At 42.5% G+C, this 23,904-nt stretch overlaps 1 protein-coding gene across 2 annotated transcripts in view; it reads right to left on the reverse strand.

Annotated features, from left to right (window-relative positions):
- XKR6 (XK related 6) overlaps positions 1–23,904 on the reverse strand; it is a 206,738-nt gene continuing 182,834 nt past the window's right edge. For both annotated transcript variants that reach the window (XM_064411573.1, XM_064411571.1), the window contains one exon: positions 1–23,904. This exon is cut by the window's right edge. The gene's annotated coding sequence lies outside the window, so the exon portion shown is untranslated.

The following is a 23,904-nucleotide window of genomic DNA, read 5'->3' on the forward strand; positions in this document are numbered from 1 at the left end:
TGTTATTAAAATGAACTGTTTATATTATCTCGGTTGAGTCAATACATTATAATGTATTAAAATGGAAAGGTACAAAATTGAAATAAATACTTTCTGATTCATGTATAAATCTTTTGTCAAGATGACATTTTGTTTCTTTTTTTTTCTTTTTTTTTTCATCAGTACATGTTTCAATAAAACATTTAAAATGACAAAATATCATTTAAAATATGGTTCATGGAAGAAAAGGTTGAAATCAAACAACTTTTGGCTTGTTTTGGCATGAGATCTTGACACAATCTGGGTTCCCCAAAACCACGTAAATGGTGGTAAAATATAAATGCTCAAACTTATTTAAAAAAATAAACAGGCTTTACAAAACCCTCTGATCCTTGACTTAGCCACTTTTCTGTATAGTCTGCACTTACGATATATACATTCATTATTGTCCAAGGGAAGACAGCCACTGACGTTCACTTAAAGAGCTTGGTGGAGAGGCTTAACAAACATTTTGCAGCTGACAACAATTAAACACTGGTAAAGAAATTCCTGACAGTGCAAAAAAGGAAAACGGCTCAGAAACCAAAGCCTACAAATGGGACAAGGAAGAGGCAAGTGCACAAGCCCAGATCTGATGCAAAGCTCCAGGCCAGGTCTAACAAAACAGCTTCTTCTCCAAAGGGGAACGCAGGCTTGGAGATCAGCCCTGATGACACCATTTTGGGCTCCCCTGCAGCTCCCAGGGGTCTTCATGATCCCAGGAAAATCCCCCCTTGGCACACAGGAACCTTCTGCAGACTCCTTCCTCGCTGGTGGTGAAGCAAGAGCTGAGCTGGGTGGAATATCCTGGAGTAAGCCTGGCCTGGGAGAGGGGGGTGACGTCGAGATGAGAAACCACAGAGCGAGAGGGGCAGAGGGGGAAGTGTGAGTGTGGGCTTGGGACCTTGGAGGAGAGGCAGTGGGGAATTCCCTCCTGGGCAGCGGGTTTTATCAGGATCGTGGAGCAGGCTTGGAGGTGTGCTTTAATCTCAAGTGTGCTTTTTGTCTTTGTCACTGCAGCCAGGGGCTGTCATGGTCCCTCTAACCTCTACCATGTGCTTATCATTCTGGGCAATGGGCAGGGTCCTGCTGGGGGCTGGGTGTGGGAGAATGGGCTTCCCTGATGGATAATGGTGACTTCTTCCCAATTTTGGCATTCCAGGAGCTCTTCAAGTTTCACTCAAAAGAGGAAAAGAAATGTGGTTATGTTAAAATGGAGTTAAAGAGAATCTTCCTGCCAACCTCTGGATGAACCTTCTCAAGGCTTGGGCTGTTTGGCTGCCAGCCAGTGAAACCACACAAAGCAGAGGGTGGATTTTCTTTGTTTGCTTGGTTTGAAGGCAATTTTGCCACCTCAGAAAGGAGGGACAGCCCCATCCTGGCTGGGCTGAAGGGCAGGCAGGACTTAAGAAGGTGCTGCCTGTGCTGTTCTTGGTGCTCCACTGTCTGATGGGGATTAGATCCTCTTGGAAACTTGGCTGTTCCCATCCTGTGAGGAAGAATCTAGTGGCACCAGCTGAATGTTGCTGCAAGCTCCCATATCAAAGGGAATCCCGTTGTAAAAAGAACCCTGTAAAGTCAAGATTTGGGAAGGAAAATTGTTTTCTCTTCCTCCACAAAAAGCCAGTGCGTCACAGTTAAAACTTCTTGGGAAATGCCAACTTCAGGCCTTTTCCTGTTGGAAAATATCACATCCGTTGGGAAACAAATGACGTGATTTGAAGCTCTTGGATGTCTTCTTTGACATTTTCCTTCAGTTTGTTTTCATTTCAGAAAAGCTTTTGTTTCAAAATGCAGGATAATTTATATATTAAATTAAAAAAAAAGGATGTAAACAGGGAAAGATCAAAACAATCTCCCTCCATGACAGCCAAACTGTTTTTGTTGGCATATGCATTATTTTGCATGTTTTTATTTCATGTTTGCTGTTAGCCCTGAGTTTCCATGTGGGTTGGAAAAATAAATTCACAGAAATTCTTAAGGGATGGAACAGTTCTTTCCTGTCCCACTCCCCTGTGCAGAAGACTTGATTCACCTTATCTAAAGCTCTCTCACAATTCTAATTTTGAATTTGTGACTTGGTTTTCAAAGACAAACAAAGCAGAAGTTCTCTGAGTGCTGCTTTCCAATGGGAGGGACCCACTCAAAGCTGCTCCAAGAATTTCCATATGCCAGTGGGGCTGGAAGGTGGCAATTTGTCCTACTGTTTTCCCTGAATCAAGTTCACATGGTTCACAAGAGGGTCTTTTGTGGGCTCCTTTTCTACCCCTGAGCAGGCATTTTGCTCTTCTTTCTTTTATTTTTTACCATTTTGTTCCCTAATCCAATTTTCTTAGAGCTTTCAAAAGTCCACCTCAGTGGAGCTCTTGAAGAAACTAGCAGAAATTCCAAGCAGAAGTTCCTGCACTTGAAAAGAATGATTTTCACCCTGCTAACCATTCATTCTGATTAAGATCAAACTTGGGATAAAATAGTATTTTTTGCTGACTATGGGGTAGGCTAAGATGGTGACAAAGTTTTCCTCTCCAGTAACAGTTGCTGGGATTCATGTCCTAAATCTTGTCTGCTGGAGCCCAAATCCATTGACTGGAGTGTGTACAGTCAAGGAGAGGCTGGCTGAGGGTGCTAAACTACTGTCAAAGCTCAGAAATTATTTAAAAATTACTTTTCCCTGCACATCCTCTCAAACAGCAACCAGCAAACGTTTCCTGAGCTGCTCCTGCAGTGCTGTAGGACAGCCTGGACTGTGGCACAGAAAGCACTGGTATCATTTATACAGACAAAATGTGCACTTGCACCATTCTTTAGTGAGTTTTGCAGTCCAAAGGCTGAATTTGTGGTGGAAAAGATAATTAGGTTGTTGGTGGTGGCTTGGGAGTGAGTGTGGCACTAAACCCCTTTGTCTGTGGTTGTGTTGGAAATTTCATGTATTCCAGGAATAAGAGCAGGAATTCCTATATCTGATCTCCTCCACATCTCACAGCCAGACTTGCCTGTGGGATGTCAATACAAAAGCCCCAAATTTTGGCATCAGATTAAAGGAATGAATAGAACTCATTCTAGTTGGTTTTTGCCAACATGGATGTGTCAAGACAGAGTTTGGGAATGCTGATGAGCTGATCCATGAATGGTGAGTGTTCCTACCCCACCTCCCAGACAAGGGTCTCACAGCAGCCCTGTGAGGTAGATATTGAACCTTGGGTGGGCAGATGGAGTCACACAGAGAAGGAGAAGGGAGAAATGTGAGGAAAAACTACAGCAAGGCTCCAGGGATCTTGGGTACCAGCCTGCTGCTCCAGGGAGAAGAAGAGACGTGTCTGTCTGCTGAAAGGTGGGAGGGACACCAAACTCTTGGGACAATGTTCTTTTTCCTGTTTGAAGTCCAGTTTTCATCTTGTTAAAGGTCAGAAAAGTACACTGGACATAAGACCAGTGAAAGAGAGAAGTCAGATGATTTGGGAAGTCAGGTATGGAGCAGGGACATGAAGAAAAGCACTTCCAAAGATGCTCCAAAGGGACATCTGTGAGGTCTTCACAAACACACCCTCAAGTGAGCTTTGGAGCTATGACGGAAAGAGCAAAGGGATTTGCTTTCACAGACTCCAGTGGCTGCCAGTGGAAGCTCCTCATCTCACAAGAGAGAGGAGGAAGGAAAGAAAGGCAAAGAAAGAGGTTGAGACAGCAACACTGAGTAAGATAATTTTTTAAAAAAAGAAAGAGAAAGAAAAATAAAAGAAAGAAGAAGAGAGAAATAGAAAAAATAGAGATCAAGGAGAGAGAAACAGAGGAAGAGAATGACAAAAAAGAAAGGGGAAAGAAAGAGAAAAAAGAGAGAGAGAGAAAGAAAAGAAAGAAAGAAAGAAAGAAAGAAAGAAAGAAAGAAAGAAAGAAAGAAAGAAAGAAAGAAAGAAAGAAAGAAAGAAAGAAAGAAAGAAAGAAAGAATAATTAAGATAAGGAAAATGAAGAAAAAAGAGAAAGAAAAAGAAAGAAAAAACCATAGTTTTCCCTATTTACAATCTGCAAAGGGGGTGTTTTCCCTTCCAACATTCTGCAAAGTGCTGTGAGGCAGAGAAAGAACAGGGAGACTGTCCCATGCAGAAGGTTTTGGGAGATAGCACCTGGCACAAGGTTTGCTACAATAAGTTGGTTATTCTTTATTGCGTTGGAAATAAAACAGTCATGGAAAGTCCTGCATAAATCCACAGCCATGGCCTGCAAAATCCCCACCTCACCTTGACTTTGCGGAATATTTTCAGGGTTTAGATCTTGAGGGTTTTTGTTGGGTTTTTTTGGTTGTTTTGTTTTGTTTTGTTTTAATTTGGTTTCAAGGATGGAAATTAGAGCTGGTCATGGCATTTGTTCTTCTGAGAGCAGGAAGGGGAAAGTCTGTCTATACAGAGAGATTCTTCTGATGTGTTTCTAGTGAGTGTGAGCAAAGCATGTGCCCAGCTTGTAGTTTTTTTAGAGGATTTTTATTTTATCCCAAAACATGTTCCTGTTGAGCAAACCAAAGCTTGGTGGACAACTGGAAGATGAACAGCTGGTGGAGCACTGTGCCATGAGATATTTCTGTGGGATTCTGGTAATTTATATCAGGTCTATGGTTAATTAATCAAATGGAAATATTTTCATGCTGGCCTTGGGACAGGGAAGGAGGATGGATTGTTGGAGACTGACTCTGCAGGAGGTTGTTCTAAAATCCAATTCCTCTTGATGTCTGTGGGGCCACAAAGAAGCAGATGGGCCAAGGGCAAGGGGACACTACAGGTCCATAAATCTAGATGGCATCTCTCAAGGAATAAACTTTTTCCTAGCAGGGCACATCTCCCAGATGTGCTGGAGATACAGAAGACCAGCTCTGCAGAAAGAAAACTGATGGGAAAAGCTCTTGTAAGGGATTGAGTGCTGATGTTCTCCATCTGAGAATGTTCCATAGCCCTGAGGGGTCTGGAGCAGCTGAGCTCACAGCCTTTGAAAGCAAAGCTTGATTCCAGCACCAGCTTTTCTATATAAAGACCTCAGACTTGGATCAATTGAATTCCTTTTGGGGAGAAAGATCCACTGAGCACCACGCCTTGAAACATCAACCTTGGGATCTCCACCTTTCTCCAGAGAGCCAGTGCTGAGACATTTCCACTGTTTGACTGCAGTAACTCTGGACCTGGAACAAAGGAAGAACAAAGCTTACCAAGCTGGGGAGATGAGCACCACGAGCAGCTTTTCAGAGATGCAGCCAATCCTGCAACAAATCACAGGATTTGCAGTCAGCAGCAAGGCCAGAAGCCGGCATCCATCGAGCTGTAGGATTTGGCCACAGGACAGTGCCTATATCTGCATGCCAAGCAAGGATTCCTGCCAGTGCCTAGTGTCAGGCTGTTTGTTTCTGTCTGGATTAAAACCAATTAGAACATCAAGCAGCAAAATCAGAGTGCAGCTGTTGTTTAAAAGATGTGGTGGAGATCAGGGAAGACTGGAAGTTAATTGGTCAATGACTAGAAGGAAGGTAAGCAAAGAAAGCGGTATGGAGTTGTTCTATTTCTGGACCTGAGAAGGAAAGATTTGTTCCCTATCCTCCTGTGTGAAAAGAATATTTAAAAAGCTTTCAGGAAGGAAAAAGCTGATGAAAGCAAACTGGAAAAGTTTAGGTTACTTGGACTGCTTGTGGTGTGAGGACAGAAAAGAAGAGGGGGACTGCCCAGAAAAGGAAAACTAAATGAATCAATCTGTCCTCTTGGGTCCCAGCACGGGTTTAGCTGGGATTTGTGCATGTTACACCTTTGCCAAGTCCCTCCAAGGGTGTGATCAACACCTCTTGCACCAGACTGTTGCATAGAGTGGCCGTGAGCTGGTGGGGTCACCCCAGAGTGGCTGCAGGACGCTAACAGTGCTCTGCCACTTTACAGGCTGCACGAGTAAGATCGTGTTATGCTGGAAAAGCCCTTGGAGACCCTCTGGGATGAAGGACTTGAAGAAGTTGGATAGCTCTATATATTCAAGTCTAGCTCTGTCTTATTTTTGGGAAAGGCCACCGGAGATTTTTCAGGCATTGAGAGACAAGAACATGTGCGTCGGCATTGCCCAGCACAGGGAGGGCAGTCACATGAGCCATTAATGGTCAATAGCAAATTTTGTTGCTTCCTGCTGGAGGCTTGGAAATGTCCCCATTCTGATGGATCAGCAGTAGCAAAGCTTGGAGAGAACTGGGAAGAGGAGTGGTGGGTGCAGGAGATGTGAAAATGAACCATGACCTTTGCCCACGTGGTCGCTTCTTGGACGTTTGGTCCTAACTGTCACGTTGTCCATCAGCTCTGCAGGATGCAGAGTCAGCTCCTCTGGAACATGGAATTTGTGCTTCTGGAAGGGAACATGGAGCTTATTGCGAGTGCCGAAAGCTCGTTGTGTTTCTCATGGTGGCAAGGGCTGGTTGTCCACACTCTGCTGCTGCCGGTGCCCTGTGATTTCAGCAGTGTGGAACAGCTGCCACAAAAGCCAAATTCATCCACTAAAGGGCTGGGAGAAACCCCAGGGCGTGCCTGCTGTGATCCTGATAAAACATGTGCTGCCGAGAGGAAAAACCCAGCCTTTGTTGGTTAAGAATGGACCAAATTCTGCCCTCGAACCCCTCCGTGGTCAGAGACCGCCGGGCCTGGCGCTGGTGTCCCACTGGAGCCACACCCTCGGATCCTGCTGGTCCCAGTGGCACGCGCAGCCCGGCCTGGAGCATCTCCCTGCCGTCAGATCCCAAGGGAAAGTCAAACCTGGACTTCACAGCAAATCAAATGGAACGCAACTGAACCACGAGCGTGATGCGAAACATCGTTTTGGCCGGACGAAACGCAGTTTCCACAACCTGGTTTTAAGGAACATTATCACACAGAAATAGATACACTATGCTAGGTCTGGAGGAAAGAAAAGAAACCAATATGCTAAATAAACTAAGACATACAGTATAGGGGATATTCTGATCAACAAACCAATCACCATTAGAATCAAAAAGTAAACCAGCCTTTCACTTAGGACCCTAACAACATTTCTCAATGCACTAAGTACATTTTAAACCATGCAAGTTTACACAAACATCTTAACTAGGTTTTTTTTGTATTTTTTACTTTTTAAAACACCAACATTATGCATTTCTTTGTTAATTATATTGGTTAAAGTTGCAGCCGTTCACTGCCAAATATCAGATACATCATATACATATTTTTATACAGAATCTGGACAACACAACATTACACAGCCTAAATAGAGAAAAAAAGATTATTTGTTCCTTTGTTTGTTTGTTTTTTTCAGTTTTGTAAAAAATATGAAATGGTGATAGGAAGGAGGGAGAAGGCGTGGGAAATCTTCTACCAAATTAAAGGATTATATCAAAATAATTCCCAAATCACAGTACAACAAGGAAAAAAATGGTTCGAACTCATCTCCACATTTTTAAGATTCTCTTAGCTAAGAAACAAGACTTTACACACAGAATGTATCAGTATTTAAAAATAGAAAGAATTGCAACACCATGCTGTGATTCCAAATACATCTTAGTTCGAAAAAATGTTCAAAAGGGGAAGGTTAAAAAAAAAAAAAAATCAATCAATAAACTCAGTGATTGCAAAGTTATCTCGTTGGTTTGGATTTCCTACCTACTCGCGATGCATTGCCGTGGGATGGAGCTGGACGGCCACGGCGGCCGGAGCAACGCCAGGATAAAGGAATGACTCGGGAATCGCTCGCTGGGTTCTGTTGGGGCAGCTGGAACTCGGAACGGGATCTGAAACCATCCCAATGGTTTGGGGGCTTTGCTTTTCCTTCTACTCTGCTCTGAACAAGAGCGGGGCGGGGATCTACAAGGCTCCCCCACGGCCATACCCTGCCCATCCACACGGAGCAATGCATGTGTTGGATTAGAAGGAAAGGAAACGGAACCTGGAAATCAACCATGGAGGATGCTGTGGCTGACATGGCAAGTATACAAAAATGCTAAAATTTCAGATATAATCAAAGATACAAAATCAGTTCTGACAAGAGGATTTTTTTGTAGTTTTTTTTTTTTTAATAGCAACCATTACAGTGCAAGGTTTTAAAAGTTATTATTACAGTAAAAGGTGTGTATCTGGTTTTACAGTAACTGTAGCACTGATTTTTGTTATGTATAGTAGGTCCCTGATGTAAAGTGTATGCACCAGTTTGAGAGAAAACCCCGCACAATAACGGCTCTTTAGCTTTAAATACATTTTTCTTTTTTTTTTTAAACAGATACAAAATAACACATCAAGTTCACAATTTCACAAGCACGGACTTTTGCCTTAATAAAAAGCATGAAAACTTGGTTGAAACCCCGACATTTAAAGAAATGTAAAAACCATTCAATGAGGGACGCGAGTGTGTGTTTGAGTCACGGCTTTCTGCCACCCCAGCTCCTGGATGAGTCTGTGCTGTCCAAACTGCTGCTGCTTGCTCACCCACCAGCTTGTTTTTTTTGGCCAGGCAAAGTGGTGTTCAGCTTCCCACAGCTGGGATTTGAGTTTGTGCATTTAACATTATCAACAATCTATTTTTTGGGTGGATGAGTTCTCAAAAAGAAGGATCATCCACAGAGGGTCTGTGACTCCAGGCCCCAGGTTTATTTGGAAGGGGCTCATTTTGGTAATGACCAGGATGAGATGCAAATGACTGCAGCCCTGCAATAATCCTTGGAAACTGGTTGGAAAAGACCTCTACAATCATTACGTCCAACCATCAACCCAGAACCATGTTCACCATTAAACCTTATCCTCAACTGCCACATCCACTCCGGTCTCACTGCACCCAGCTTTGACTTTTCTGAGTTAAAGAAGCTTTAGAATCAGAATCACAGAATATCCTGAGTTCGGAGGGACCCACAAGGATCATGAAAGTCCACCTCCTGGCCCTGCACAGGTCAGTTCCAACAATCCCACCCTGTGCCTGAAGCATCATGGTAACCCGCTAATTTAGTCAAACACATTGATTTTACTTCACAACCAACATGACTTGTCTGAAAGCAAGAAAATAGTAATCAGAAAATAGCCAGGAAAATCTGATGCTGCACTTTAAATCCCAGCTCCAAGATAAAGGATCCAGCTGACTTCATAACCACCAAAAACACAGGCTTCCAACAGAAATGTTCCTGTCCCTCTTCAGGAAATTATTTATTGCATGATTTTACAATTTCTACCTCCTCAAGTTGCCTTTACTCAGGTAAATAATATGTTTTTCATCTGAGTTCCAGTTATTGAAAGACCCAGAAAAGTAATGCGGAATTCCTCTCCAAAGCTGCACATCTCCTTCCACTGATGGTAGAGGAAGCAGATGCAAAGAACTCAGACCAGACTCTTTAAGGGAGAGAAAGTTAAGTGGGATTAATTCCTGTTTTGACTTCTCTCCCCACTCCAAATGGGTAGCTAAGTAAATGTGCAGTACTCAGGTGGGAAAGGCTGCAGACATTCATTAAAGGGAATGTCTTATACAAAAAAAAACAAACGTATTTCGAAAATTCCATCTGCAATCCTTAACAAAATGCAGTCCCAGCCAGAGGCTGGAGGAGGTTTGATGAACATTGTGAGCTCACAGGAGATAAGGACAAATATTTTATCAAAGTTCTTCCATCTCTGCCTCCCTTTAGATTTTATTCTGGACATTTGAGGGACTTTTAGAAGCAGCAGGAGTTCAACACAAGAGTGGGATGCCCTTGGTTGTGTCAGTCATCATGTTTTAGTTCTGACACTACATCCTCCCAGCAGATTTCTGCAGTCAGCTCTACCACTACCCCTCAGCTCCTCCTTGGCAATTCTGTCCATGTAGGAATTCCTCCTTTCCCACAGCACACTTGCACCTGAGGAGCTTTTCCCCATGGCAAACCTGCATCTGGGTTTCCCAGTTCTTAAACACTACATGCTTTTTGGGGAGAGCCTGGCTCTGCTGGTGGGATCTACCCCGCACTGAGGGAGCTCGTAGCAGTACAGCTCATGGAAATTAAAAAGCATGAAAAAATCCTGGTCAGGAAGAATTAATCTCTTTAAATAGGAAAGTTCTCATCACAGTGCTCCTCTACCCTAGTGTTTAATTAACAAGGCATTCCTCTGGAAGCTTGATGGGCCAGTGGAAGAGCAATCCAAGCATGGAGGCCTGTGGTAAGCCAAGAATCCAAGCATGGAGGCCTGTGTGTTGTGTGGTGCCCCACAGCAAGAAGGATTTCTTTATGATCACTTTTCAAAAACAAAAATCCCTTTAACAGACTAATTCAACAAAAAAACCCTGCCACCTTGTTAAAGGAAAAGCACTGCTCCTCCCAAACTCTGAGCAACAAGGCAGTGAAGCACAAGCCAAACTACAAAAGGCTGAAAAGTTAGGAATTCCATGAAAACTTTATGGCCTGCCCAGAAAATACTTGGACAATTAAAGCACAAGTTTTCAAGCTGGAAAAGAAGTGGTGGAAATCAGTTAAGCCAAGTTGCTTCTATCAAACTATGTCAAGGTTTGGGATCTGAGACTGTGAGGCTTTTTGAGAGGGGTAAGCTTTGATTATTCCAGGAAACAATGAAGATCTTTACTTATTACCATGATTTTGCCCCTTGGTGTTAATGTCTGAACTTCTCTGATGAATTGCAGATGGAAGAAGGACAGCAGGAATGTTGCCTCATTCCTACACAAAGGAATTTGCTGCATGAGTAGTGAAAATGGCCTGTGATCTCTACATTGTGTTAGAGGATCACCCCTGTCTCCTTCTGTAGTCAGTGGAAGGAAATTGGCATTTCCAGAGCTTGATTGATCTCTCCTGCTTTAGATATCTCTGCTAGGAGGGGTGAATTCTCCTCTCCAAGGATCAAAGACAAAGTTGAGCAGCACTAGTTTGAGTTTGGGGAGTTAACTTTTAGTTATCTAAGTCAGATAAAGTGAATTTTACCAGCAATATTCAGTCTTAAAGGTTTGCGGAGGTTTGGATTTTTTAAAGTACCGACACATTTCCATGCTGGCTTATTCCATCCTGAATTCATTAATCCACACTGGAGCAACAGCCATCTTCAAATTTTGGTCCTTCATTTCGTGCCAAGGCAACACAGCTGCTTTTCCCCAGTGCTGTCAGCACAGTTCCTCTCATCCCACTGCACCTGTAATTGTTTTCCCACTTGGGTCTCCCATGTGCAGCCCTGGCCAGTGGCTTTGGGAACTGAACACCTCTTGTTCTTTGAGTCAGGCAAGGATTGCTGGAGCATCCCACAGAGTCCAGATTCCAGAGAGATGTTCACAAAGAAATCAGCAGGACCTGTGCTTTTTGGAGCACAGAGAATGTCTCAGCACTGCCTCATTGACATTAGTCCTCTAAAATCTCCTTGGAAGGTGAAAACAAATGATGCCACATGTTCTGACAGAGAAAAGATGTCAGCTTTCTGCTAGAGATGTGGGTACACAGAAGGATTCCTTCTTCAAAAACAAGGTATCATACATGATAGTTGAAGTCTCTGAATTGTTTTTACATGTTGCAATAAAAATCTAGAAGAGGAGCTGCAGGACCTTGCAGTGTCCTTTTGGACTGGCTTGGTAAGCTGATCTTGTTCAAATTTGTCTGAATTCCAAAAATGAGCAAAATTGGCTGTGGCCAAATCTGGACAGAAGACCAAGACTGAAAGCAGCCTGAGATTTTCAGCAGGTGATACTTCTCTACTGATACCCTGAGCTGGGGAAGAAGATGAAAATGAGGTTGTTTGGGATGAAAATGTGATTGTTTGGAAGTGCTGCTCTATAAATATGATGTTAAGTGGCCAGTAAGGTTTCAACAAGATCTTTTACAGAAATCAAACTTCTAAATATTATCAACTTGAGTCACAGTGTTAAAAGTGAGAAGTTCTTTTCCTCCCATAAAGATTGGAAGAAATGGGAGATCACCTTGACAGGTGAGCAGTCTGCAGGGCACCCTTTAAAAATTGATTTGATCTTGGGACACTGGGAGCCTCATTATCTGAACAAACAGAGATCGATGCCTGTGTTTGAGTTGGTATCTCGGACTCCTTCTGAAGTCAAGACAGATGCAGACATTTCTAGGTCATGATTCACCTGACAGAGTGCAGGCAGCTGCTTTACAATGACAGGAATTGCATCCAAGAAAGGCACATTCCTTCCTAAATGTGGCATCCATTCATTAATCTACACAAGTGGGACAAGCATGCTGTAAATGTCTAAAATTGGGTGAGTCAAATTTCACCTTCATTGCAAAGTTATTCATTTTCACATCTTTTTTTTTCCTTTTCTTTTTTTTTTTTTTTTTTTTTTTGCCTCCCAAAGCATCCAGGATGTCATGGAGCAAACACAAATCTCAAGGACCAATCCTATTTCTAGGGGGACAGTCAGAAACCTTAAAACTTGAAAGATTCCTATTGCAGCTCTGTGGGGGATCTTTTCTGGATAAAGAACAAGAGGAAGAAATAAAATTGCCCTGGAAGAATGACAGGGTATTATTATCTTGCCTCACACACCCATCTAAGGTGTACAGGGGTGACAAATGGTCATGGAAATGTAGATGAAAGATACCTTAATAAAGAAGAGAAAACAAACCATGTGCTAGAAACTTCTGTTGCTGTGAAGAGAAATTTTCAAAGGACAAAACCAGCTGGGTATTCTCACAGGTTTCTATAATGATCCCAACAAAATCCTACCATGATAACCAGACCTGGACACACCTGGGGAAGGACATCTGGCTGCTAAAGCCTGCAGGTTTAAGGGATTTATCTTCTAGAACTCCTTAAGTAGCTAAATAAATTATAAATGTAGCCATGGGATGTGAAAACAACCAGATTTCAACCATTGCTTAAATATTTCCAGACTATACCAAATGAGAAATAAGCACAGAATAATTTCTTTAAATACCTGGTATAGTTTTTAATACCAGATTGATTACAACTGTTTTTGCTTCATGCAAACCAGGTTCTTCTTTTCCTGAGAAAGGAATTGAGGTGCTCAAATAAAGGGTTGCAGGTGATCTCTGCTGTTTGAATTACCAAAATTTGGCTGATGTGGATGGAGGTTGCTCTTGTCATAAGAAGATGCAAATATATATTATTTTTTCTGATAAAATGGGGCATTTTTATAGAAAAAAACTCTAATACTGCAAAAGCATCTGATGCACTGAGCACAGGAGCTGATGGAGCCAGCATAGAAGTGATCCAGAGATCACTTCTGGTTTACCAAATCTGTGGGCTTTTAACCCAATCTGAAGTTGCAAACACCTCCCCAGGCCTCACTTGATGCAAATTCTTTCAGTGCTCTTGGCTGTGAGTTTTAAGAAAGCCCAAGGCTGAGTTCTTAGAGTGAGCATCAGAGCTGGGGAATCAGATACCCCATCAGATTTGGGGAAGAAAACAAAGAATTACGTTTTGAGTCAGTTTTGGACTGTGGGAAAGCCAGAAAAAATAGCCAGAAAAACTCTCCCTAGCCTGAAAAATAAGGAATTATTGCAGGAAAATGCAGCCAACTCTGAAGGTGCTGAATTCTGCAGAAATATCCCACTTATTGAAGCGAAATGGACATAAACACAGCACTATTAAAACTCAGGCAGCACTGTGGAGTCGTTATTTTTTAAAAAAAGCACATGTAACAAGGCCATATGCTGTCCTTGAGGCTCTGCTGGCAGCATAACAAAAAGAAGGCATGGACCAAAAAAATTCTGGGCTCTTCTTGGAACGTTCTGATCCCCTCAGCTCCCACGGAAAACAGGGATGGTATTTTGGGACTTAATAAGAAACCTTTGGCACCTTGCAAAATTGAAGCCTCTTGCTTTGGTGTGGGATAAGAACAGGGTGCAAGTCAGAGGGATGAAATGGGCCACAAAAGTTTGTTAACAATAGAATGACAACACTGGGATACAATCCATTTTTAGACATTTCTGAGCACTTTCCAGTCACGTTTTGGGATCTGACATAGTCTGAGGTGATACAAGAGGCATGGTTTGAAGGGGGAGGTATTTTAATAATAAAATATATATTTCTTGTAAAAGATATGACCTCTCCCCCAAACCTTTGCTCTCTCTTATGAAGCAGGAACTTGTTTTGAGGTTCAGTCTGATATCACCTCCTCTTGACTTTGCACTGTTGCTTGTCATGACATTGAACCAAAAGCTGATATGTTTTGTGGTGACTTTATCCATAATAAATAAAAACCAACTGTGATGGTGGTTCTTTCTCCCTGTGACAGTGTCCCTGAGCCTCCACAAAAGGGTGCCCACAACCAAAGTTTTCTCCAGGCCTGCTGCTAAATCCTCACATGGGGGAATCTCTGGGTCAATATTCACTGAGTACAGCCAAAACTGTGCCAAGAACTGAAAAATTTTGACAACTGAGTGCCAGATCCTGCTCTGTGTAATTCATTAATGTGAGTGGAGACAAGGAATGCAACAGGAATGGGAGAATAATCTGTGTGTCTTAATAAGTTTAGAGTTTTTGCCACTTTAAAGCACATCCAAAATATTACTCAGTCCCTCATCCTGCATCTCAGGGATGATGATGAAGAGACCCCAAGCTATTCCACCAGAGAAGGAGTTTGGTTGCTCATCTTGAAGACTGAACTTGGCTGGGCAGTGAAGCTCTCATCTGGTGCTCAGGAAGAGCTGTACCAAACTCCCTGCCAAGTGATGTCATCGGGGCTGAGCTAATGATCCAAAGAGGGACTGGCACCGGAGAGCTGAGTGTCCTCACAGCCAATGCCATTAACACCTCGCAAAAGTAACTCAGGGTGCAAACTCGAGACTGGAGCCAGCCTCGGAGATGGGGCAGGCCCCCTGAGGAAGAGGAGGAAGATCATCCTTTCAGCTTCTACCAGCCTTACACCTCCTCCTGGCATGCACACTCCAGGCAGGACTGTGTGTTGATGGCGTGACTGCTTTGGTGAGTGCAGGCTAGTTCTCCTCAGCATCAAGGTGATCCACCACTTGTTTGAACAGTTAGCTTTTCCTGACAGGAGAACAAACACAATTCACAGTTGCCCCATCAGGCATTTTGTCCTCAGCCTCCATTGCTGAGTCCGTATTTCAGAGGAGAATTTCAGTGGGCTAAAATTGCAGCATTTCTTCCATATATTTTAAGCTCTGGTATCTTTTGTAGAATCTTCTGATGGTGCACTGATCTGTCCTTCCTCATGAGAGCCTGGGCATGTCCTGATGCCCAACCCTCAAACCATGGTTTCACCCTCATGCCTTGGACAAAACTCTTTTTCTTGACTTGAGCTGAGGAGTGAGCCAAATCTGACTCTGTGCAGGCCCTTGTGCCTCCAAACCTCAGGAGTAACAGAGAGAAGATAAAACTGAGTCCTGCAGCCTCTCTCACTGCTCTGCTGCCTAAAGGATCTCAGGAAGAACCTTGATCCAAATCAAATGAGTCTTGATTTCTGTAAAAGCTCCACGGTCAGAACCTGTTCAACATTTAACCCAAACCTTCTCTTTAGTAGGTGAGACAGCAGAAGACATTCCCAGTGCTGTTATATCCGCTTGCTCTATCCCATCTGTCATGCAGCAGGCAACACAGAGGCAATTCCTGCTCAAACAGCAGTCTGTTCACTGATGGAGGGCTCTGCTTTAGGCCAGGATTAAAGCTGGGTCAGCTCTATGGAAGTTCGTAAAGCTTTCCCACATTTAGCAAGTTGGAATAAGAGGAAAATTTTGCTCAGGCACCAGCTTCCAAAACAAAATAGGTCTTTATAGAAATTAACAGTCCTGAAACATGGAAAGGAGCAGTTAGCCCAGCAGTGAGCATGAAGCTCTCCACATGGATGGAAGAGACACAGGAAGATTCTCAAAAAAGCAAAACTGATGCTCCAGAAGGACCTAAAACCTCAGAGTTGGCATTAGGAAATCATTGCAATATGACCACAGTAACAAACTAACCAACTGGGACAAGGAAATGCTTCCAGGACCAAACAAAGGCATCCCATTAGCACCAGTGGAAATAATTGTGGAAATAAGGGAAGAAAACCTGAGCTCCCTTCAAGGACATGAAGGAGAAGGAATGCTGAAGAGTTCATCAAACCACCACCAGCCCTCTGAACATCTGAGGACATTGTCAATGCTGCTTCAGACATGAAGTTCATCCAGCACCTGCAGCTCTGGAGGGCAGAGAGGATCCACCAGGAACCTCGTTAACATTAATTAGATTAACACCAATCAGATCCACAAGTGATTCCATGACCTGGTCCTTCCCAGAGCACATTTCACTGCAGATGAGAGAAAAGCAAGGCTCTCTCTTCCATTTACTGGACAGACTCTTTGCCACTCAATTAAAAAGGGACTTTTTTTGACTTCACAGCAGGGATTGAAGGCAATAACCACAAAGTACAAAATCCAACCCTATTTCTGAAGCAAATAAAAAACAAATAAGGCCAGGAATTCCATGTGATTTCTGAGCAGAAATTAAACAGCTGCATCTCTCCCTTCTGCCTAATGCACAATGATTAATGAACAGATTGAAAGGATTGCGTATTTCATGTCAAAATTTGGGGATTATAATAGGCAAAGATTGAACTACCATAATGGACCCTCAATCAAATTATAGCAGTTTAACAATAAATTGTGCTTTTTGGTATCTCAAGCTCCTCTCAAACTTCAGAAAGTCTCATTATCTCAAAATAAACCTTTCAAAAATCTCAGTAGAATGACAAAATGCCCAAATTCAAACACACACATTGGAAGCATACTTTTCATATAGATATTTTTCTCATTGTTAGATTATTTCTTTTTCCAATTCAACTCCAACCTGTAATTCCATCTGCTATACAACTTCATGAACACATCTGTATTTCATTCCAGATAGACAAAATACTACACCATAAAAATAGAAATAGGTGGGAACAGGCAACAAAAATAATCAAACCAAACCAAAGAACAAGCCAGATTTGTACAGACACCAGATCAGAATGAGGAAAAAAAATGCTGTTTGTACTGAACAATTGTGCCAGTTTTAGAGAGAAGACTACACAGAAGGGATCTTGTGAAACCCAGTCTAAATCTGTGCTTTGCAGTCCTGTCTTGTGCTTTAAGTGAAACCCAACAGCATTTTCTCCACAGAGATTTATTCATCTTTGGGTTTCATTTCCTGCTTCTTTCTTTACTTCTTTTTCCTTTCTACATTTTATTATTTTGAAAATATTTTGTTTCCTAATGGAACAGCTGGATTTATGTTCAGTAATAATTATTCTCCTTGCTCTTCAAAAAATATGTCATATTCCATTTGTGTCCAATTCTTTCTGGTCACTAATTTTTTGTTCTCTTTGACACAGCAGTGGGGGAAAATGTTACTTTCCCCACAGTCTGGTGGAAAGGATATAGAGAGGATTCCCCTCATTTTACTCCCAGTAAAGGAAGTTACCTGTAAATATTTCCTAACCAAGCTAAGAATCCCAGGAATCCCAGTATTTGGGGCTTGGTGCTTTTTTATTTTCTAATTCCAGCATATGGGAGCGGTGGGGGAATTGAAAAGGATTGCTCTGGATAGACATGGGCTTTGTATCCTCACATTTCTGGCAGGAGGATCAACCTGTGAGGCTCCTAGAAAGGCTTTCCTGGGAATAAACAATTGAGAGGTCCCATCCACCTCAACATCCCTCTCCAATGCTCCTCCCCACACTGCAGGACTCAGACAGAATTTCAGTGCCAGGTATTGGTCATTGTGGTGTTCCTGGCTCCAGGGTCCAAGGACATTTTCCACCAGATAAGCCCAGGGAAAAGTCTTCCTCACTTTGCCAGGAGCTCCCACATTCCTTGGGCTTCCCTTGGGCTCCCTTGTGCTTCCATTACTGGAGCATGAAGAACTGTATGGCTCAGAATTATGCATGTGACCAAAAAATGAGTGTTTTTCACTTGCCAGGGTGTTTGTGCTCTGACCATGGGGATTTGGCTTTGGTCCATCAAGGTGAGATATCCAAGGTGAGCCTCAAATCCTCAATTCCAGCCATACTGAAGGAGGTGCATCCCACATGCCTTAGCCAAGTGCTGAATTGTCCTGGGGAACTCTTTGTCTCTCTCCATTCCCACAGAAAGGACCTGGATTAGTGACTCTGGGTCAGTGGCTGCCATTAGATGGACAAGTCTCAGGGAAGTGCCACATTCCAATAATTTCATATAATGGACCCCCTCTTCACCCAAATGGAAAGAGATGAGCATATTTTTCTTCCATCTGTCCTAAAAGCCCCTCTTTGTCTGCTCTCTCTGCCTCCTGCCAAATTCAGTGTTGAGATCAGACAAACCAAAATTGAAAGATCAGGACTGCAAATAATTTTCTTTCAATTTTGCTGTTTGATTCCAGTTACAAACAGTCTGTATTTGGGGAAAAGAAAAAAAAGTAAATTTATGTTTGACAATTCTGGTGTCTATCTCACATCTCAAAAAGATCACTTCAATGGAAAAGGAACAGAAATAATAACCATTCACTCATGAACACAATATCGATTCCAGTGTACAGGAAAATAGGATCCAGACAGGATTTTACAACTAAGAAGGAAACATTACAATAAAGATTATGACATTTTATGAATATTCGTGTTATAGCTTTGAGCTTTATTGCAAAGCAAAAAATATATATTTGTATATATATATATATATTTTTATCTACATATCACCTCTGACATTGTATACAACACTAAATCACAAGAAATCAAAGAAATCATAGTGAGGTAGATACAAAACAAAGGGATGGTGAAGAATCCAGCTGCTAAATTTGGCTTAACGCAACTGTCATTAACATCTGTATATCCACCACAGCAGTGAGCTTTGATTCACAGCTTGATCAATGGATCCTACTAACATTGATATTGATATTAGAGCCCATTTAGGAATGATGCCATGTGGGGAATGTGGAGGAAAATAAATCAGAAGCGTTTCCTACAAACCAGTCATCTCCGAGAGAAAATTTTCTATTGATTTTTCATGACTTTTAATGTTGATAAAACAGCTCTGAGAAATAGCCTGTGATCTAGGGGTACTGGTAGTGCCTGAGGGCAAAGGGGGAGGACTCTCCAGCAGGGGAATCTACCTGGATTGAACATAAGCAAAAGCAAAATAAACCATTCTCCCTTCCTTTCAGGTGGCTGAGAGGAAACAGCACACCCGGGAATGCTGGAGGCTGCATCCACAAACCTGTGCTCGGGAATATCAGCTTGGACTTGACTATGATGGCCAGCCAAACAAGGCTTCAGCAGAAAGGCAGCCCCTGGATGGATCCTGCTGCTCTTTTCAGGCAGCAGCAGGTACGTGGCAAGAAAATTGGTACCACTGAAGTGACCGGCGCTGGTGGGGCCGGTGCTGGCACCTGGTGGGGTCTGGCTGCTTGCTCTGCATTCCCACTAGGAGACTTGTTAAGGCACCTGGATGACTGGGGCTCTATGGGTAATTCTCAGCACAATAGCCCAGAATGGATTTGGGACAGCCTTGGGCTTTTAAATTTAGTCTGTCAACCCAGGACAAGATGTACCTGGTGCTTCCTTCCATGAGTGGAAAGACAGATATGAGAAGCTGTGGGTTTGATGTTAGCCAGGGGGAGCCAGGCTGGAGCCAGGAAAACATTTCCAATGTGTTTCCAGCACAGGGATGGTTGGTAAAAGTTCTTTGGGCCATAGGATCACCTTCATCCATGGGGTGGCATCTGCAGCAAAAGATAGATATGGCACCCTCGTATCATTCAGGAGCATGAATTATCAGTAGTGTAAGGAGCTCTCAGGGCTCTGTGTCCAACACAGACAAAAGCAAGTTGGATTTTCTGGACTAGGAAGCCCCTTTTTGGCTGCTCAAACATCTCCTAATCTTCTTACAAAGGGAGGAAGTAACACCCTGGAAGAAGCACGATTCCCCAGCTCTTGTGCAAACAGTGACAATGTGAGTTTTATTCTTCTATCATTTACAATGTCATGGCTGGATTAAAGAAAATGAGGAGAATTGACCAGAACAAATTGCGAATGAGCAGGAGGAGAAGCCAGTGTGACTGCTACCAGCTCTCTGTGTGAACTGAACAAGTCACTGTCAGAGAATGACCTTATCTTTTAGGAAAACACACAGAAGGTTATTGCTTGTGTATTCATTTCCAAGAGATTTTTTGGGAACCCCTACAGCAACCAGAAGATGATCACAGGAATTGTGTAGCACTTAAGAAAATCAGATTCCCCCATTTCTTTAATTCCCCCATACCTTTAGTCCTGTCAGGGGAATGCCTGATGTGGAAGTGCCACTCTGGCAGGGGCTGCACTGCCAAATTCCTGACTCCAGAGCTGTGTTGAAGGAGATAATTTTGAATGCTCATTAGCAGAGTACCAAATTCTCATGAGAAGCCATGGCGGAGAGTGTCTTGGAAGCATGGCAAATCCTGTCCAGTTTGGATGGGATTCAGCTCACCTAAACATAACCAAATAAAGGCCACACAACGGATCTGAAATCAACTGGGATGAATCCCTACCTGAGTAGGGAATCCCTTGAGTATGGAATGGATCTTGATAACTCATGGGATACCCAGATCTTCTGGCTAAATTAGAGGATTGGATCCCCTTCACATAAAGCCAAGGAACTTTGGACAAACCTCCTTACCTGAGGGAATCAAAAAATGCACCCTATTCTTAAGCTCTGGAAGCCGAAAGTGGCTTTATACTGTCCACAAAGTGAATTTCTCCTGTTCTTTCCCAAAGACACTGCTAAAGATTTGGGTTTTCATGTCACCAAAAAAAGCTATTTGGAACTGAAACATGGGTGTGCTTATATTGATACTCTAAAGGGTGCCTTGCTTTGCTTTCAAGAGGCTGGGTAACACAGAAAGGAAAAAAGTATTGCCAAGCATCTTCCATACATTTCTTTTCCCTAACAGATTTTCTTGGTGAGTCATGGAACAAGCAGCTTTTGCAAGTTACTTCCTTTAAGAGTTGGAGTGTCCTTAATTATGAACTTAAAATATTTTAGCTGCAGGATTACAGATTGAGTCAAATTTACCTTCTAGGTTCTTCTGCTGACTGAATTTAGCCATTAGGAAACTATCCTAAATTTTTTCCTTAAAACTTTAGAAGAAACTGGGGCAGAAGATGACTCCACGTGGCCTCTCAACACTGCATTTTCAGGAATGGAAATTCTAATTTAAGTGAGCCAGGGCAGGGAGGGAAGTACTCTCTTTGAAAAATACTGATTGATCATGAAATTAATCATTAATAATCATTAACACAGACTGCAGATGCTGGCATCCAGCTTTTCCACTATGGTTGTTTTCAGATAAATGTGGCTGTACCTTGAGCAGGAAGACTCACATCAAGTTCTTGGTGAGGATCCAAATGCAAGAAGATTGGCTAGAAGAAGCACCCTTGAGACCACAGAATGATGTGGACACTTGTGTTCCCACTGATACATGGAAGAGATGCCACAAATCCATTCCCTTCATCCTCCCCAATTTCACCAGCTTCAGAAAGGGCCCTTTCTGTATCTACAGCTGTTCCTTGGTCACGTGGAAGAACTTCACTAAGTTAGGTGTCCAATGAGTTTTGGAACTTCACTAATTTAGGTGTCCAATGAGGAAATGGGATTTTATTTGTCTTATCTCAAGAAATTCAAGGTCACAGAATCATTGAACCACAGAGTATCTCAAGTTGGAAGGCATCCTTAAGGATCCAGACCACGGTGTACTATATGGAGTAAGAGTGAGTTGACACCAACAATCCAGGATTTTGCCCTCGGCCAGGCTGTGGCTGAGGAGAATCCAATAAAGGGATTTGAAGAGTGTGGGCCATGGCTCGCAAGGATGGGGAAGCCTCGAGTAGAAAGAAGGAGAAGCACAGCCAGAAGATAAAAATGAGGTGATGAGGGAAGCAGCAGAGAGCTTCCCGAACAGAAGAGAGCTGGAGGACAAGGGGCAGGTTGGTGAAGAACTCACCGTAAACTGGCCCGAATCGCCTCCCGTCGGCACGGAGGGGGACCCCGCGGGGCGTGCCGAGGAGGACCATGAGTGCAAAGTGCTTTAAAGGCTTGGTCAGCATTGGCAACCCCCGTGTGACAGGCACAGAGAGGTGGGAGCGACGTGCTCGAAGCCGCAGGGGAGCCGGTGGTGGGCGGGGGACAGGGCAGCCACCTCCGGGGGCCGCGTGGTTTCCTGAGCTCATCACTGGATGACCCTGTTTCCTCACCAACACTCTCTCCGTGGCGAACTGGGGTGGGGAAAGAAAAGTTATAAAGACTGAATCCCTCCCCCAGGAATATGCACTGTGGATAACGGGTCGATTTTCTACCTTTCACCTAAGAACAGGGGGAGTTTTACCCGGTAGAGCCAGGCTATTTATTACAGCTTAAAGAACTACAAAACTTCTATTTGGATGGTGTAGATGGGTATGATCCTGGGTTTGGATGTGTGTCTATATTATACACACCCTCATGTGGACATAGGCTATTATATATTTCTATAATATATAATATAGTATATAATACACACACACACACACACACACACGCACATGAGATATTCAAACACCTGAACTCCTCTTAAGTCATGGAATCAAAAGGCTCTTCTTTGAGGGGGACACTCACTACATTTTCTATATAGACAACTTTGTACATACAAGTCGTAAAGTGCGTTAAAAAGCGCGTAAAATTTTCTATGTAGAAAACTATGTACATATAGCACACACATGTACTAAAACACTTGGAGTTAAGCCAAATTTCACCTTCATCTTCACATCCCCAATACCTACAATACAAAACCAGAATTCAAAAGAAAAACCAAAACAAACAAAAAACATAAGGAACCAAATAAAGAAAAAAATTTTCTAAAACTCAAGAGAGAGAAATGAATCAAGAAAGGAAACCAAACCCGAAAAACAGTCAACAGAAGCCTGGCACATGTAGAAAACATTGATTCACTTAGAGAACATAAAGAGGGTCATGTCCGAACCTCCTTTTTCTTAAAAACAAAACCAAACCCCTTTTGTTTGTCTGTTTGTTAGCTCTTATTGTTTGAGAAAAGTCACAGTAGCACTCTCACCTTGAACCAGAGTTTGGAACTTTTTGTGTTTCTTTGTACAAAAGAAAAAACGGTTTAGGTTATGGAAAATAGTTGGGAAATTTGAGGTTGGAGAGAGGAGATAGAGAGAGAAACTGGAAGATTGCATAGTTGTGAACAGTGGCTTCTCATCAAGGTGAAAAAGTGCATCATCTGATAAAATAGCATTTGATTATTATTCTTTTTTTGTTCGGTTCCATACTTTTTTTTTCCTCAGTCAACTGTACATGTCACACATGAAAAGGTATTTACAGCACACACACATGCTAACATTAAACGTCTGACACTGAAACAGCCATTCTTTAAAGGTTCCATCAGAGTTTGTTCCATGCAAATTTGTATTCTTTTTAAATACATTTTTTGCTACATCCTAAGACCACAGACTTGTCTAAGCCCATCTCATGTAATTGTGATCATTAGCAACACAAAAAGGGGAAAAGCACCAAAATGGCTCGGTTTGATCACCAAACCTCTGCTTTGACTTCTTTCTCTTTTAATTTTCATTCCTTCATCACTGCTGGTTGTTTGCTTTTTAAATTTTTTTTTTCTCTTTGTTGTTGTCATTTGTTTGCATTAATTTTCCAGAGATGGGAAAAAACAATTGACTTTCTCCTTTTTTTTTTAAAGTTTTCTTGAGGTAAGAGTTATGCTCAGAACCTGGGGCAGGCAGCAAAGCTTTCAAAAGCATTTGAGGGATGAGGTGTGAGGCCAAACACTGCCACCAACATTGTAAACTAACGATGAAACAAAACAAAACAAATAAAATTGAGATGAATATTCCAGGTTTCTGTCCCAGCTAAACCTCCCACCCCCTTTCAATCCTCTGTCCTTTTCCAAAAAAATCACAAACAGAATGCAAAGGAAATAAAAGCAACTTGG

This window comes from Passer domesticus, chromosome 3 (genome assembly GCF_036417665.1).
Source record: "Passer domesticus isolate bPasDom1 chromosome 3, bPasDom1.hap1, whole genome shotgun sequence".
NCBI lineage: Eukaryota > Metazoa > Chordata > Aves > Passeriformes > Passeridae > Passer > Passer domesticus.